Source organism: Macrobrachium nipponense, chromosome 25, assembly GCF_015104395.2.
Source record: "Macrobrachium nipponense isolate FS-2020 chromosome 25, ASM1510439v2, whole genome shotgun sequence".
NCBI lineage: Eukaryota > Metazoa > Arthropoda > Malacostraca > Decapoda > Palaemonidae > Macrobrachium > Macrobrachium nipponense.
The window spans coordinates 33,013,522-33,030,488 of record NC_087214.1 but is presented as its reverse complement, the minus strand read 5'-3'; the positions used below and the strand labels follow the sequence as shown (position 1 = coordinate 33,030,488).

Sequence of the window (16,967 nt, the reverse complement as noted above, 5' to 3'; positions counted from 1 at the left end):
CTCACCTGCATCTTGTCCTTATCCAGCAGGGTGACGACCGTGTCCCTCTAACCACAGGTAGAGGGGAAGAAAAAGATGGGAAGAGGAGCCAGTCACACTCTCATTCACCATCCATTCTTACGGTCACACTAGGACTCGATGCTGTTCAGCCTGCGAGGGTCTGGGTTCGCTACACAACGTGTTGAGCAGCCACCACGGGTCCCAAGGAGAAAGATCCAAGGACCTGTGGGCAAATATCCCGAAGGTAGAAGGAAGGGCATGTGGTCTGGTTGGACCAGACCCCTGCCTTCAGTACCTGCGCCAAGGAGAAGTTCTTGTGGACAAGGCAGCATCTCCTTCGCATCGAAGGCGGTGAAGTCCATTAGGGAGGGGATTGTGAACGACTCGAACCAATCGTCAGGGACCGAAGGGTTTCTGAGTCTTCGCTACGAAGTTCGGTACGAAATCGAGCGCACGGATCCCCATCCCCTGGGTGCCTGACTTCGCAGGAGAAGTCATGCAGTTCCTCAGAGGAAAAGAAGGAAATAGTCGCATGACCTATCCCTCTTCTCTACTTCGGTGATGTCCAGTACCCATACTGGTCTGTCGTTCAGCAACGAAGTCTCTCGCATCCTCCTATCCCCATGCAGCGAAGTTCTCGGTAGTGGATAGGACACCGACACTCCACATGGTGGGTGTCAATGGTATGGGTACTGTGACAAGCTATTAAAACGAAGTAATGGTTGCTGTGTAACAACCGAACTAAGTCAACAGCGTAATTCGTAACTGACTGGGCTGCTCTGACCAGCTGCGACTGACTGCGTTCGGTGAGGAGGCAAGTTGTCAAAGCATCCGAGTAAGTCACGTGACATTCGCCTTTTAAAAGGGTTATGCCGAGAGACCAAACAAATGATGTATTTGTTTGTTCACCAATGCCGGACAGCGAGGTGATGATTCTCTTAAGGCATTGTACCCAACAGGCGAAAGTCATTGCCTTCTAGAGACCGAGGTCCCTGAAGGTAAAAACTATCTCATGTTTGTTGAATCTCAGCTAAGGAGAAACAACACTATGTACCGTTGAAGACGAAGGTAGATATTGAATGCAACCTACGTCTTCACATATGAATCGAGAGAGGATCTCAATTCATCAAACCTGTGCTTACAAATGACTGAAAACGCTACCGCTATTTCATTGCTGTCCGGTGAGAATCGTAGTTGCAATGAAAGCGGGGCGTTCTTCGGTAATGAAAACACAGGTGAAAGCGCCTGAAGAACTGCTTCTCATGGGCTGAACATTTGGAGGTAGAGCTGTCAGGTCGGAGAGTAGGCGATGTCTTCTGACACATCTTGTAATTCGGGTTGAACAATGAACAATTGTACACCTACGAATACGAGATATTTTGAAGACAAACTCAGATGTCTGCAAAATCATTCGCATTATCGCAGTGCGATGCAGGGGCGGGGAGACTTGTACAGACTTCTGTTACCGTGCGGTAAACAGAAAGATGAAAGAGTCCAATGAGATATCTCTGTTGAAAATTCTCGCAATGTCGAAGGCGATGGAATCCAGCGTCACCGCAGTAGATGGTCCTTCATTATTGCGAGAATCCCCGTTAATCAGAGACCTAAGTCCATGATTGTTAGGCAGAGATACGGTTCGGTAGTCAATCAAGCAGGGGAGAGAGAGACATACATGACCGTGGATCTCGGAGGCCAGCTGATACTGAGCGGGGTGCTATGAGGCAGTTCAATACGCAGTGGTTGAGCCTGCTGACTCGTCATCCTGAGTTGCCAGGTTAATCCATTATTCCACGAAGGAATGCGTTCGGCTAGAACTACCGAGCATAAAAGATATGCTCGGGCAATTATATTTAGGCGAAACGAATTTCGGTAAAATATAAAAGTTGAAATGGTGTTGTCGTGACAAAACCATAAGTATATAAAATTGAAACTGAAACTCCTGGGAGGTTGCAGGCAACCCCGAGTTGCAGTTCAATTAGAATACTTCTCGTCTAAGTCGCAATCCGTAGAATAAGAGGATATGCGCCTACCCCTCGGACAAGTGAACTGCTTAGCAGAATCAGGTCGCGAGGTTAATATACGTAGTATATTTGTAGGATTCTGAACAACGATCTCCATCCTAAATTCTTTCCTTCAAGAAAACAAAATAAGGATTGGAGATCGACCACCTTCGTTCTCTATCAAAGAGAGTGAAGGAGAAGTCTTCCCTGAAGGAAAGCTTCAATGGTGAACAGAATACTAAGACGATAGTTCAAGCCAAACTGGATATTCCCCGTCCGATCTCCTCTATTCAGGTTGGTCGCCTACTGTGAGATAGTTTCTTCAGCAGCAGTCTTCTTCACAATGCTAGAAATTCCAGGAATTCGAGCATAGGCGAGGTTCCCGATTATCGTGTAACATATCGGGGATTCTCGTCCTCGCTCACTTGGACCGTGGTCTCGCGTAAGTGTTTTGAAGATCGTAAAAAACTCGAAACACTCTGAAATGCGCTAGAAATTCCGTAGAATTCTAAGCAGTCTGCGAAACCCCCACCGAATTCGTCAAACGATATCGGCTGGTGGTCCTCTCGATTCCCGTAGAAATCGAGAATGGAGCAGGATTCCTCCTCAACGACCGGGCTTACGTCAGGTAGGACCCGAAGGTCCCCCCGGTAGCGCAGTCCCGAACGTGGGATCCTACAAAGAAATCTCTGTAGGATCCTTCCCCTTTCCCTCGTAGCCGTAAGGAGAGAGGGAATGGGGAAGGAATTGGATACTCGCTCGCCTTCCCAGTGGAACTAGCAGTTGGAGAAGAGTAGGAGCAGCCATCGCCTTGCGGCGATGGCCTCTCAGAGTCTGGGAAAACGTATCGTCAGGAGAAAACGTTTTTCCCAGCGGAGAGGGTTACGAACTCTCACTGTAGGTAAGGGTCTGCCGCCACTGTGAACGTCGTCCTGGGTGGGGCTGATCGACACCTGACAGGAGAGAGGCGATACCGTCCTCCTCCTACTCATTCCAGTCCTCGTCGAGGTCGAAACCTCTCAGGAGGACCGAAGGAGTATTTAAATACGGTGTCCGAAGACACGTAGAAAACGCCGCTGTCGCAGTAGAGGAGGTGGTGGAAGTAGCTTGATCGACCGGCCAGAACTGAGAGAGCCTTCTTGTCCGGAGACGAGACACTGGTTCGAGACAGAATCGGCAAGCTCCGATCGCGCAGACCCACCGTCGGTTTGGGTTCCCTCTCGGGCCCCAAAACGACTCGAGCAGAGACGTGGGCTCTGCTGGTGGGAGCGGCAATCCTTCCGCAGGGTCATTATGCTGACGAATCAGCTTAATGACTTCTGCAAATTCCTCTGTATCTCGGGAGTAACCGCGTCTTGCGGAGTAGGGGACCGTCCAGTCCCTCCAACAAGAACAGATCCCTAGATACTCCTCCTTCAGAAGGAGGAAGAGCGGCAGGACCCCTGACGGTCGCCTCCAGCTAATTGCGCGTATGTCCTGGTCGGTCCTAGAACCGTGCCTGGTCCATACGGCGTCATAGCGGGGTCGCGAGCGGCGCACCTCTCGCGATCACTGATAGGTACCTCGCTCCTCCCGGCGTAGCCCGAGGAGGTTGAAGGTACAGGAGAGGCAGACCTGACGCTCCCCCCTAGCTCGCTGCAGGACCAGCGTGCTTGGAGGGCTGCTGCTGATCGTCAACCCGCGGTGGCGATCGAAGCAGCATGCCTAGCCTTGCCGCTCGCCTGAGGCGAGAGGCTTGGCTGAGAACGTCGACGCTGATCTCTAGCGTCAGGCGAGCTGTTGCTGGTTACCGTCTCCGCCCGGTCCCCGATGGGAGCGGCGTCAGGTGACCTGCTAGGCTCGCTGTCACGGTGAGACCGGCGAGCGTCCTCTCGGCGCGTCGAGCCGCTGGTACCAGCCGTGGCTGGTACCGACGGCCGCGGGGACCCCTTCCTCGCCTCAACCGTTATGGGAGAGGCAAAACCTGACGCTCCCCCCTCGCTCGCTGGCAGGACAGCGTGCGTGGAGGGCTGCTGCTGATCGTCAACCCGCGGTGCGGTCGAGCAGCAGGCCTAGCCTTACCGCTCGCCTGGGGCGATTGGCTCGGCTGAGAACGTCGAGACCGATCTCTAGCGTCAGGCGAGCTGCCGCTGGTCACCGTCTCCGCCCGGTCCCATCGGGAGCGGCGGACGGGTGACCTGCTAGGCTCTGTGTCGCGTCGAGACCGGCCAGCGTCCTTCTCGGCGCGTCGAGTCGCTGGTACCAGCCGTGGCTGGTACCGGCGGCCGCCGGGGACTCCTTCCTCGCCTCAACCCGTGGCTGATCAGCGACCGTCACGTTAGACCCGAGCAGCCAGTTGATCGCTGCGAGAGCGTCCACTGGCCTGGCGAGAGTCGTGTGCACGACTCTCGCCAGTCTTCTGCTCCGCGCCGCTGTCTTGACGGCGAGCGAGCTCGGGCGTCAAAACTTTGGCTGGACGGTCTTCTTGGAAGAGCGTCCACTCGGTGCTTCTCGCGAACGAGAAGCGGCCGAGACGGAACCTGGTTTAGCGGCAGACCCGCTAGCACCAGGTGAGGACGCACCAGCCGAGGCTGGTGCCCTCTGGTCCCCGTCGACTTCTTCTTGCAGAAGAAGCGACGGGCCCCATTCCCGAAGGAACAGGAGGACCAGCAGAAGAGCTCCCCAGCTCGCCTGAGCGAGCCGGGCCCTTAGATGATCCCGAAGGAGTCTTCTTAGGGGGGGGAAGGAGGCAACCTTCTTCTTCTTCGGCTGTTTGGCCTTAGAAGTCGAAGGGGAAAGGAGAGGCAGCGGACGACGAAGAAGACGACGAAGACGACGACGACACCTTCTTCCTCTTCCTCTTCTTCTTCGCCAGGCTCCGCAAGACAGACGTCAGGTCTTCCATCCAGGAGGGAGCCGGGGCAGTTGCCGAAGCAACAGGGCCCGACTGCACCTGTCGGAAAGACCTGAGACTGTGACAGCATCACCAACAGCAGGAAACAAACAGGAACAGGTCCAGGAACAGCAGGAACATCTGAAAGTGAATCAGCAGCAGGCAGTTGATCTGAAAGGGAATGAGCGGCTGGGACCGCAACAGGTACGGCAGGCACGGCAGGTACCACAGGAGAGACAGGCGTCCTGTCGGCAGCTACCGTCATCCTCGGCACTGGGCGGCAGTCCAGGGGGTACTCTTTGGGCAGCGGCAGTCCGGGGTCGGCAATACAAAGAACCCAGGTGGCGGTGGCACCGTCCTGATTGGCACGGCAGGAATTGGTTCTGGATTGCAGCCGTGGGTGTTACCGACATGACATGTGGTGTGTACACCAGGTGCGGTGACATCTCATATGCTGGTGTCGAGATTGTGGTTGTTGTAGTGGTTACCGTATCATGAGTGACCACTGCCGACCCCGCCAACCGCTGAATCAACCCCTGCAGTCTCAGCGACTCCCCCACCTGTCCCAGGTCGTCCTCGCTGATGGCTTTATATCTACATCCAAGGTCGTCTCCCACGGATGTAGCACCTGCGGTACATAGATAGATAGTAAGAGGGGTTTCCTCTCAGCACGGGGGGAAGACATGCCCCACCCCGAACGCAAGGAAGACCCCAAATACAAAATACAATGAAGAAGCTGAGCGGGGGGCAGGAAGGAAGACGAAGAATCGGCTACCAACTTCCTGGCAGACCTTCGCTTCCCCCACCCCCGCACAGCAGTGAAAAGTAATATGAAAATGAAACAGAATACTGCCCTTGCGATTCACTTCATAGAACTTAAAGGAGAAAAAATCAATTCCCGGTTAAGAACGGAAACTTGATCCAATAATATGATGCTATCATAAAATATATATGAAAATGAAACAGAATACTGCACTTGCGATTTCATTTCACATAAAAAATCGTAAGGATCAATTCCCGGGTAAGAACGAAAATTGATCCAGATTAAATTCATGCAATCAATAAATGAAAATGAAAAGAATATTGCAATTGCGAATCCACTTTTTTCATTGCATTCTATTATACAAAATTAAAAGTTCGTGCCGAACGCAATCACACTCTCGGTAACGAACGTACAGGGCAAAAATATAATGAAAAAAGTACTTACATTTTTCAATTACACCCTTTCGCCCAAATACATGACTCGGCGCGAGCGCGCCCGCCCTCGGCACCGAGACATAATTCAAGGGTTCAATTCATGAAAAGAGCGGAAATCGCCGTCTCTACGGCGATAGCTCCATGTTGATTCATAATTAAGTAATGAAAATGAAAACAGTGTACTTACAGTTTCATTTTCAAGTCAAACCAAACCATTAGTAGAAAACACAATATAAACAAAGCCTACGACGATGAAGCGGGCAGAGAGCGATGACGAACACGTCCTTCACACCCGCGGCCGAAAGCAAAAGTGATTTGTTTACCTCCCAGTCGCGCGCGCGCGACTGTCGGACAAGCAGTTAACTACCGTTCTCCCTTGTTCGAAGCTTACGACCGTTCCAGCTGCCGCTTAGCTACTTCCTATTGTTTAAAGGACCGATGGTTTGTATTACGTATCGGAACAAACTATTTTGTTTGTACTGTTAGTAATTCTGAAATCATTTGAAAAAACATTCCCAGCAACTACTTTGAAGTGCTAAGAGTCACAGCTGGAATGCATTGAGAAGATTGTGTCTATCACAAAGAAACTAAAAATTGAGAGATGTGGCATTCCAGAGGCTAGAAAATAAACTCACTTCCCCAGACTGAGGCCCATCATCAATTCAGGCTTTTTTCCTATTCATGCCCAAACATTTTTTTCTACCAATGTTAGCCAAGACCTGATTAACACAGTTAGCACCTCATCTCACCTACGACCATCTTGTGTCTCGTCACGATCTTGTGCTGCTGGACGAACTGAAACCTCCACCTGTGTCATCTAGGTATGGAAGACTTTTATGCTTTCCTATATCAAAGAACATACCCCACTTGGGTGCCTAAGTTGGTCTGGTCAAAACAGCAAGCATGACTAACTTGACCTCTCCAAGCTCAGAATGACTGATCCAGACTCTAATCCTAACTGGCATAGGTTCCCCCCTATTTACTATATTTTCAAGTTTCATTGTTCAGCCTTCAAGCTATAAACAAATTTCCCTCAGAATGTGGTCCACACACTTCCAGATGAACAAAGCACATGGTGAATTTATCTATGAGGTTTTTCTAGTACCATGGCAAATATGCAGCTCAGGGGTATTTCATTGCTTTACTTTTCTGAAAATTTGTAAATTACTTATACTATAAGCATTCCCAAGTTTCCTCTGAACAAGTAACATTAAAACTGCATTTGCATCTGCCAAGAATGAGAAATAAAACCCCTGCAAAAATAAATTACAATACTGTTTTCACCTCATAACAACACCCCAAAACTAAAACACATAACCCCACACACACACACACAACACACACACACACACACACACTTCAAGTACAGTTAATATGCAGACAAAGTCAAAATGTATGTTGAATATAAGCGACATTAGCTGCAATGCGCTCAAACAAAAGCAAGCACTTTACAAATAGGAGAAACTACAAAATCACTAAATACATAGTAGTACATAATTCATAAGGACCCCTAAAAACTATGGTGATTAATATAATAATACAGCCCAATACAGACTTTCTGTACAAATTGGTAAAAATGGGAGATATACAGGGTCAAAAATTGGCAATACTAGATGGAATGACACCCAAAACAAAAAGTAAAGGGTACAGAACGATAAAGCAGAAAATCAAACGGATATTGCAATGACCCATTAGCATTGTCTACGGTGCACTAAATTGGGGACACTGTCAGCAGTAAATCCATACAAGAATAGAAGAATTACAATCAGTCGAGGTAAGATATATAATAAAACATACCATATCATGGTGCAATGAAACTGGCTGGAAGTGAAATGATCTGGCTGGGTGGATGAAGGACTTCCTTTGTTAGAGGCATACTTTACTCAGCATTAGCTGCCAACGCTCTTGTTTCACGCAATTATGTAAGCAGTATTATGATAATTGCACCTACAAGGGTATTTAGGGAAAAGTAAACTATGTTTGTTCATTGTAGGAACACAATGAAGCCTCCGTAAACTTGACAGTGCACCTGACTTCTTGGAAACCAGCAATTTTTCTAAAAGAAAAACCCACTTTTCTTAGAAATCCATAAAAGCTTTCAAGTCAACATGATCACAGTAACTAAGTCTGGCTGTCATCAGCTGTTGTGTTCACCCTGATAACTAGTAAATCCCCATGGTAAATACAGACAGCCCTGGTTAACAGCAGCATCAGTTAACAACTATCCGCTTAATGGTGCTTGTCTAACGGACACTGTTAACTGGATTTTCTGCGCGATCTCCAGTTAACAGCACCGTTAAGCAGTTTATTAGTGCTGTTATCTCTGATTTCCAGTTAGTGGTGATTTTCGGTTAGCAACATCGGGCAGGGAATGGAACCCCAGCTATTAACCGGGGACTGCCTGTAATCATTTGAATCCTCTAAAATTCTCCTGTTTCAGCTCATTTTCCAGTAACTGTGCTTCCCCACACTAATGAACCAGCACAAGGTGCGGCTGTCTCCGACTTACACAGAAAACAAGAGTCTATTGGGTATTGGGTAGGCCTATGATTCACCATGGCCTGAGCTGGGTTACCTCTTCCATTTGTTCTTAGTCATCTTAGTGGCCCCACGATTTGTAAATCTGCATGGGAGGTTCCACATAAAAGTTAAAAGTACAGAGAGAAATTTTAATCAAAACGTGACATCAGTGACTAGCAAAACTGACTAGAATACATTCAAAGATGAATAAATTCTATAGACACTCCTTGAGGAATAGGTACTACTATATGAAATATACAAAATTGAGAAAAGTGGTCATAAATTCTACTTTGGTATCACAGCAATTCTGGTTGTCATTCTAATATGAATTAAACAAGAAGAGTGTGTTTTACAATTACTCCAAACCACTACCACAGGAATGAAATACTCCAGTAAATAATACAAAAATGGTCACACAGCAAAACATATCCACTAAATGATCAAATTTCAAACAATTACAATTTTCCACTTTCACAAGAGCCCAAAACTTTGACCTGCAGACAAAATTGCTGTTTTTGCAATGTGGTCTAAACTATCAAACATTAGGTGGTATAGGTGTGAAATTCACCAGTTTTAGCCTGTGTGTTTAGGATTATTCATCCGTTTCCTTTGGTCTCCTCCTGCCAACTTCTCAACATGCCTTCATTCAATTTACAGTCTTCATTTAAAAACAAATACCTGGCTCACTCTACAAGAGACTAGTGTTAAAATAATATGCATAAGTAATAAAAAATTACATAGCAAAGGAAAATGTCAGCATTAACGGAAACTGCCATAACCTGGCTACATCAGTATTTAACATAACCTTGTTATGTTAGTACAGAATTTTAACAGAAACTTAACCCTGCTACTATGTCAGTATTAACCAAAACTCATAAACATGCTTTGTCAGCAGTCTTCAACAAAAATCATAACCTTGCTATGTAGTATCTAACAGAACTGCCCATAACCTTGCCTATAACGTCTCGTTACCATGTAAAGCAACTAGTACACAACAGCTTTTCAGAACTGAAAATGTTAAAAAAGGGGAATTACAGCTAAAAGCAGACATTAAAAGCATCCTTTTCCAGGTAGGTCATTTGTTTTACTACCTACTTACATATAGGTAAACAACTGATAATTAATTCAGGAAACAATCTACGAGCAAAAGTACTTCAGGCATATTTTTATTTTTTCAAGCTGGTTACTACACTGGTTAGTGGCAGAGTAACCAGGTAGCTTTAAGCACCACAAACACTCTGGTGATGGCATCAGTACATAAACTTCCCTAAACTTTGCCCAATATAAGCACTGGTAACTTGTCACTTGTAACCAATCCAATACGAAAAAAAAAGTAAAAGTCTTATCATAAAAATGGCATCTATCCGCAAAGCAAAGATTTACAACATTTACTTTACTTCTTTTACTTTGTTCCCCACTTTCCTACTGCTCAAAAGAATGAATGAAAGTGGTATAAAGAAAATATAAGGGGAGCCATAAGAGAGAGAGAGAGTGCAAGCCACTCCATTCAGTCAAGCCAAACTGGTAGCAACAGAGAGAGAGAGAGAGAAAATTAATATCAAACCAAAAGGCAAAGGGTACAATTACCAAAGACAATTAACACAGAAAAAGATTGAAAACCACAAAGGAATGATATTACCAATAAAACTTAATACACCAGCAAAACTGAGAAGACTGAAAATGACTGTTTCTCTATTGTTTATGGCATGGAAGCATTGGATCAAAGAATATAATTGGAATATCAAATTCAGGCCACAGGCCAAGCGCTGGGACTTACGAGTTCATTCAGCGCTGAAAATAATGTTGAAACAATTGCTAAGAAAGAATATGAACGGAGGTATTAGTAAAAGGAATGAAAGGGGTTGCAGTTAGGGGATAAGGTTATAAAAAATTCTCTCTCTCTCATATCATTTTAAATATTTTGTTATGTCTCATTTCCTAACTCAATTATGGTTCTCCAAATGTACTGTACACAGAAGACCACAGCATGAACTTGGATGGGGGAGTCAGGATTAACTGTACAGGCAGTCCCCAGTTATGCGACAGTCTCGGTTAATGGCGATCCAGTTTTATGGCAGTTGTCTGGTGCCATAAAATTGACGATTTATGGTACCATAACAGGCTGAGTTTTGGTTAACGGTGCCATAAGGTGCCGATAATAGAATTATGGCACCATTAACTGGTTATCATGGCCGAGTTTCGGTTAATGGCGGCTTTCAATATCATCACCCCACTGAGAACCAAGGACTGCCTGTATTTTAAAATCCTGCAGAGGGGCTACATTATTAATTATCAGAGATAACTGAGAGTATACTGTGCTATATTAAAAGTAGTATTTGAATAGTGAGGAATACACTGTATTCTTCAAATAACCATGTCTAATAAAATATGATGGCCACAAGATGTAAAAATTTCTAAGAAACGTATCCATTTCAAGGCTTATCAATCTCACAGTCAGTCATGTCATCTTGTAGTTTTACATTAGTTTTTTATCAGTAAACAAGTCATTTTAATTTCTAAACAATACCTCTCAACCTAAAGTCACCAGTTATGGGCTCTTGTATAATAATCTAACTTTCTTCTAAACACTAATACCTACACTTTCAAAATAAATTCAGTTGAATTCTTGCAGAAAATCTATGGAAAAACTGTGATTATTCTAGCTGCCTTTTTATTACATGATCAAAAATTCTGCACACTGTACTAATTACAAAAAATACAATACAGTCATTTTATAAATCTAAAGTAGCACCAAAAATCACAGAGCAGAAGTTACTATTATTTGTGACAAGAATTTGTTGAACAAATCCATCAACAACTATGGTTCACTTGAAGCAATGGCAGTCTAACTAACAGACATTTTTTATTTTTCTGAGGAATATAAAAGACTGCCACTAATATTTTCCATGAACTTTCTTCATTAACAGAATATGAGAAAATAAGTCAGTTTCATTTTTCCATTACATCTCATTCCCATTCCTCTCGCATTACAAATTTCAATCTCCAGTTATTTTTGGCAGCCTCTGACTTGTACCTCTCAATATCATCGTGAGAGATATTGTGCCAAAATACGAGATAAGCAAAGTACCACAGTTCAGGGCAGTGGATGAGAAGGCAGTCAATTCCTCTGCTGCTCAGGGAACATTCCTTGATCTTCAGTTTCTCAAGATGTTTAAGTCCATCTGAGAGAGCAATGTAAATAAAGAGGTCGTCATTCAAGCAGTCCGCGGTTTCGCTGTATGGCAGAGGGGAAAATACAATGCTCAATTCTTTAAGGGCCAGTGCGTGACGTTGTTAGCAAAGAAAGCAATACCTTTGATGAACTGACAGTGACAGATGCCACTCTCAGCATCTTCCATTCAGGAATTTCATAACCTTCTGAAATCATAATGTTGCTCTGGAATTTCTCCAGATTAGGAGTGAGTTCCATTATCCACGATAAATCAAGCGGACTGTTGATGTTGTCTGTCAGAATGAGCTCCTTCAAAGTGCTCCCTCTAATCTGCAGGTAATCATAAATGTCCCAAGGCTCACCCCTAACATCTTCAATAGTGAGTGACTGGAGGGGATGAAGTAAATGAAGGACGTACATGCTACTCAAACGGGTTGTAAATTTAGATACATTAGGACAAGTTTCACTCAACAGTGATGCCCACTCAGCTGTCATGAGAAACTCACTCAGCTCATTAAACTGGAACTTTCTGATATCGTCATCAGGCTGGAGAAGTTCTATGACATAACTTATAGACCACAATCTATCTGGCTACCCAGTGATCTCAGCTTTGGCAAGAATTTCGTAACAATAACGGCTCCCATCATGCTCGTTGCAGTGCCAGATATGCATAAATAGCTCAGAGAATTACACAGCTCTGTCGTATCCAAGTCCATGCGTGAGATCTGCTCTGCTGTGCGGCCATTTATGACAGCAGGGTCCCTCAGTATCAGCCTTGCTATGCCGTCATCAGTCACATAAGATGAGTGTGAAATATCCAGGTACTCCAAATGCAGACAATTGTTTCCAGGATGCCATAATCGTTAAGTCGGCGAGGCCTCTCAGTGTCAGCCAACGTAAAGTGATGCATCTGATTGAACACGCGATAAAATGTCAGGTTTATATCTGGGATGTGTCTCCTATCACTACGACCCCTGACGTTACAAACGATTCCCAGCTTTGTGAGATTCAGAATAAGACCAAAGGTGAGGGTCCGATACAGCTGGAAAATTTCGTCCACATAATATTCACCAGTTTGTGTTACATCAAGGCACTGGGTACTCTTGTCTCCTAACATCTCAAGGAGGAAGCACTTGCTACTACATGGGACTTGGTACATGTGAGCCTTACATACATGGTTGAGCAGCTGCTGACGAACATTTGGATTCAAGGTCTCAACGACATATTGCCTTTGCTTAAACGATTCTGTGGGGCTGCTTCATGGTTCAGGCAGTAATAAAGCCATCGCCAAAACCCAATCCGTACAGAGAATACTAAGAGAGGTTATCTGCTGAAATGGTGGCATTTTTATCTGTTCTGTAACACCTTACACAGTTAAACAACACTTATTTGCACAGTATTAACAATTGGGAGAAAATTCTTGAAAGCTCAGAAATAAAAATGTGAAGGCTAGCCCTCTGCAGAAGTCAAGAGATTTTCCATCAATGACAGAAAGAGTACATGGACAACGATGGAGTGTCTGCAAGAAGAGAATATTTCTCTGTACAAAAATCATGACTCATCTTTTTTATCAATATATTTTTCAATATTTTTGAAAATTATTTCAACAAAGGAATCATTACAAAGCAACAAGGTCACATCACACAGCATTGCTTCACAAATTTCTCACAGCAAAAGTAGCTATTGTATGCATAATCACACAACCTAAAAAGAATCATACCAGTACGCACAGTAGTCATAGTTATCAAACTGAATGTAAATCAGTAACAACAACAAACTGGAAGAAATACATAAAGTCACTCTTGAAATACGAGAACATACATCCATACATTAACAGTTATGGTTCCTAAAGGATTGTCCTTCATGTCAACAATAATTGATGTTGGCAATTTTTTCTAATGGATGACAAGACTTAGGTAAGCAAAAGCAAAACTACTGGTATGTTCTGTGCTGGTGTAAAAACATGCAGTACTATCTCCCACACCATACAACTGCTCAAAACTATAAGGATTACTATACCATAATATTACGTGCAACTGTTATACTCCTCAAATTATCCGACATAGATATTACTCCTAGTGTTAGTACCTTGTTACTAGTTATTGCACATTACAGAAAGTTTACGTAAAACAAATTCAAGCTTTAAATCCAACTTACCTTTCCTTAAGGTTGAAGGCAAGCCATGGAACAAATCGATACTTATAGGAACGCCATACTTGAGTGAGTTTGTCCAACATCCTCAGACTTCCTCAGGAAAGGGAACTGCAAACTTTTAGCGTAGGACCCTGAAACAAGAAAAAAAATCAAACTTGAAACTATACCTATTATTATAATTATAATCTATATAGGTTTAATAGTTTACTCATATTAATGAGTCATGCTCCTAGACTCTCGTGTACAATGGTGTCGACTACCAAACCATTAATCAAAAACAAGCTAAAGGATGCAGCTGACCCTGGCAACTACCGGCCAATTGCAATCACAACGATCGCATCGAAGATACTTGAGTCGGTTCTTCTTGTGAGACTTTCTCCCCCTTTCTACACACCACTGACAACCAGTTCGGGTTTAAAGCAAACCACTCAACCGACACCTGCATCTACTTACTGAAAGAATTGCTGAAACTACTACCTTATCATCAGCATCTCCGGTTTTCCTGTGTTTCGTAGATGTGAGAAAAGCATTTGACAGAGTAAACTACCTGAAGCTATTCCTGAAGCTGCATAAAAGGGGCACACCCCTATATCTAATTGGCATTTTACATTGCTGGTTCTCCACACAGCAATTCTGTGTCAAATGGGGCAAACGTATTATCGTACACCTTCGGCTCCCTAAACGGGCTTCGGGCAAGGGGGCTTTGGGGGCAATTCATTCTCTCTCCATACCTGTTTAATACGTACACAGATGCCTTGAATGTCAAAACTGAACTCACTCCCAATCGGATGCACTGTCAATGAAACAACTATAAACAACCTCTGTTACGCCGACGATATGGTTTTGAGGTGCACCCAAAATCAGTGCATGGCCCTCCAACGACTCATCGACACTTGCCGGCCAATATGCAGAGGAATTTGATATAATCTACAACGAAACCAAGACCCAGTGCATGTCGCTTCTCCCGAGATCGCTTAAGCATATTGCAGAACCACAAATTTTCCTCGGAAACCATCGGCTGGAATTTGTGCGCGAATTTCCGTATTTGGGTCACATTATTACCGACGACCTAAAAGATACGGCAGACATTGAACAGAGGCGTCGTAAACTATGTGCAACTGGCAACATGATTGCAAGGAGGTTTGCCTTCTGTCACCGAGACGTGAAACTGCTGCTCTTCCGCTCGTACTGTTACAGTATCTATGGGTGTTCCCTCTGGACGAACTATACCCGAGAGACCATGAGACGTATCACTGTTGTGCACAATGACATTCTGAGACGCCTCACAAACACTCCACGCTACCACTCCGCCACACAGATGTTCTTAGAAAACCACCTGGACAATTAAAAATCATTGTAAGGCGAACAATGTCCAGCTTGGTAACCCGAGTGAGAAACAGCGGCAACTCGCTCAAACAAAGCATCCTAAGGAGTGAAGCAAGAAGAAGATCTAAATTGTGGGAAAGATGGGAAAATGAGGCCTTTGTCCCGTAAAGGACTTAATCTCTGTATTGGCAAGATGTCATCTGCAGATTTTGTCATTATATATTTATAGCTGATATTTTATTTTTCATTATTTCTGTGATTACTATCAAGTTAAAGTTTTATAATTATGTATATATATGTGTATGTATGTATATGTATGTGTGTGTATATGTGTGTATGTATATAATATATATATGTATGTGTGTGGGTGTTTGAATATTATATATAATATAAATTTTAATATTAATTATATTATATATATATATAGATATATATATATATATATATATATATATATATATATATGTATATATATATATATGTATATGTATATATGTGTATATATGTGTGTGTGTATGTATATATATACGTATATATGTATGTATGTATATGTGTATGTGTGTATATATGTATATATATATACATTCAATTTATGTATTTAGCCCCCCTCTGTACCAGACTACTGTAACCACCTTAAGGTCTCTAGTGAAATTTAAGCTATATAATTTGTGCACTAACGTTATAACTCTCAATGCATTTTTTTTTCCTCACCAGTATTATTACTATTACCAGTATTATGATTACTATCTTTTATGCTACCTCAGCTATTTTGTGGATAAGTGCCGATTACTAATTTTTCCTATCATGTTGACTCATATATCTAGATTGTGTATGTTACTGTGTATTTTGTATGTTCATTGTATATGGTCTTGAACCGAAATAAAAGATATTATTATTATTATTATTATTATTATTATACATTTGGAGTGTCCCTTAGGCATCCATCTTCAATACTTTCTGCCTTTTCTTAACAATTCCCTGTAGTCTTATGCTAAACCTAAATTCTTTTACACTCAACCTTGGTCCAAAATTCATTTGAATAAAATGCTTCGAGCAATTCCTACAATAGGTTGTTAACATATCACAGTAGCATGTTAATACCAATTTAAACTCATGGGCTTGAGAAATGCATCCATAAAAAATGAAAAAGGTTTGGTTGGGCAGCTGAGTGGAAGAGAGCAAAGTTGAATAACATTAAGACCAATAAGCTAAACGACACAAAACTGTCAGTGTAAATAAATTACTTTAGACAAAAATTTTCAGGTGAAATCATTGCAACAAAAGGAATTAAATTACCCATATTCAGTACTATCTTTTTATTATCTTTTACATAAATCACTAACCTTTAACAATAATAGTACATTTCATATATTTAAGTAACATTAAAACTTAATGGACGGATACCATCGTATGAGTAGCGGATAACAGGTTTTTGAGTGGTGGACGGATTCACTCCTGGCAAACAGCAATATCACGCACATACGATTTGGTTAGATCGAGCAGCAGAGAGCTTCCATTACTTCAGTGGCCTATGAATGACTCTTGGCGACTGAACTCTCAGGTCCCTTTACCAAATGGCTGTCTCATGAGGTTAGAGGTGTTCTGGACTTCAAGGGGTAATGTCATGCTTATCTTTCTTCCATATCTTTTTATTTATTTGATCATAAATATATACCCAGGGATTGGTATTGGTTGTAGTTCTTATCTTTTACGATAGTATGTCAGC

The 16,967-nt window shown here is 43.3% G+C and overlaps 1 pseudogene; it reads right to left on the bottom strand.

The window, feature by feature from the left end:
• Positions 1–11,237: 11,237 nt before the first annotated feature.
• Positions 11,238–16,967, bottom strand: part of LOC135199322 (uncharacterized) — an 8,155-nt pseudogene continuing 2,425 nt past the window's right edge.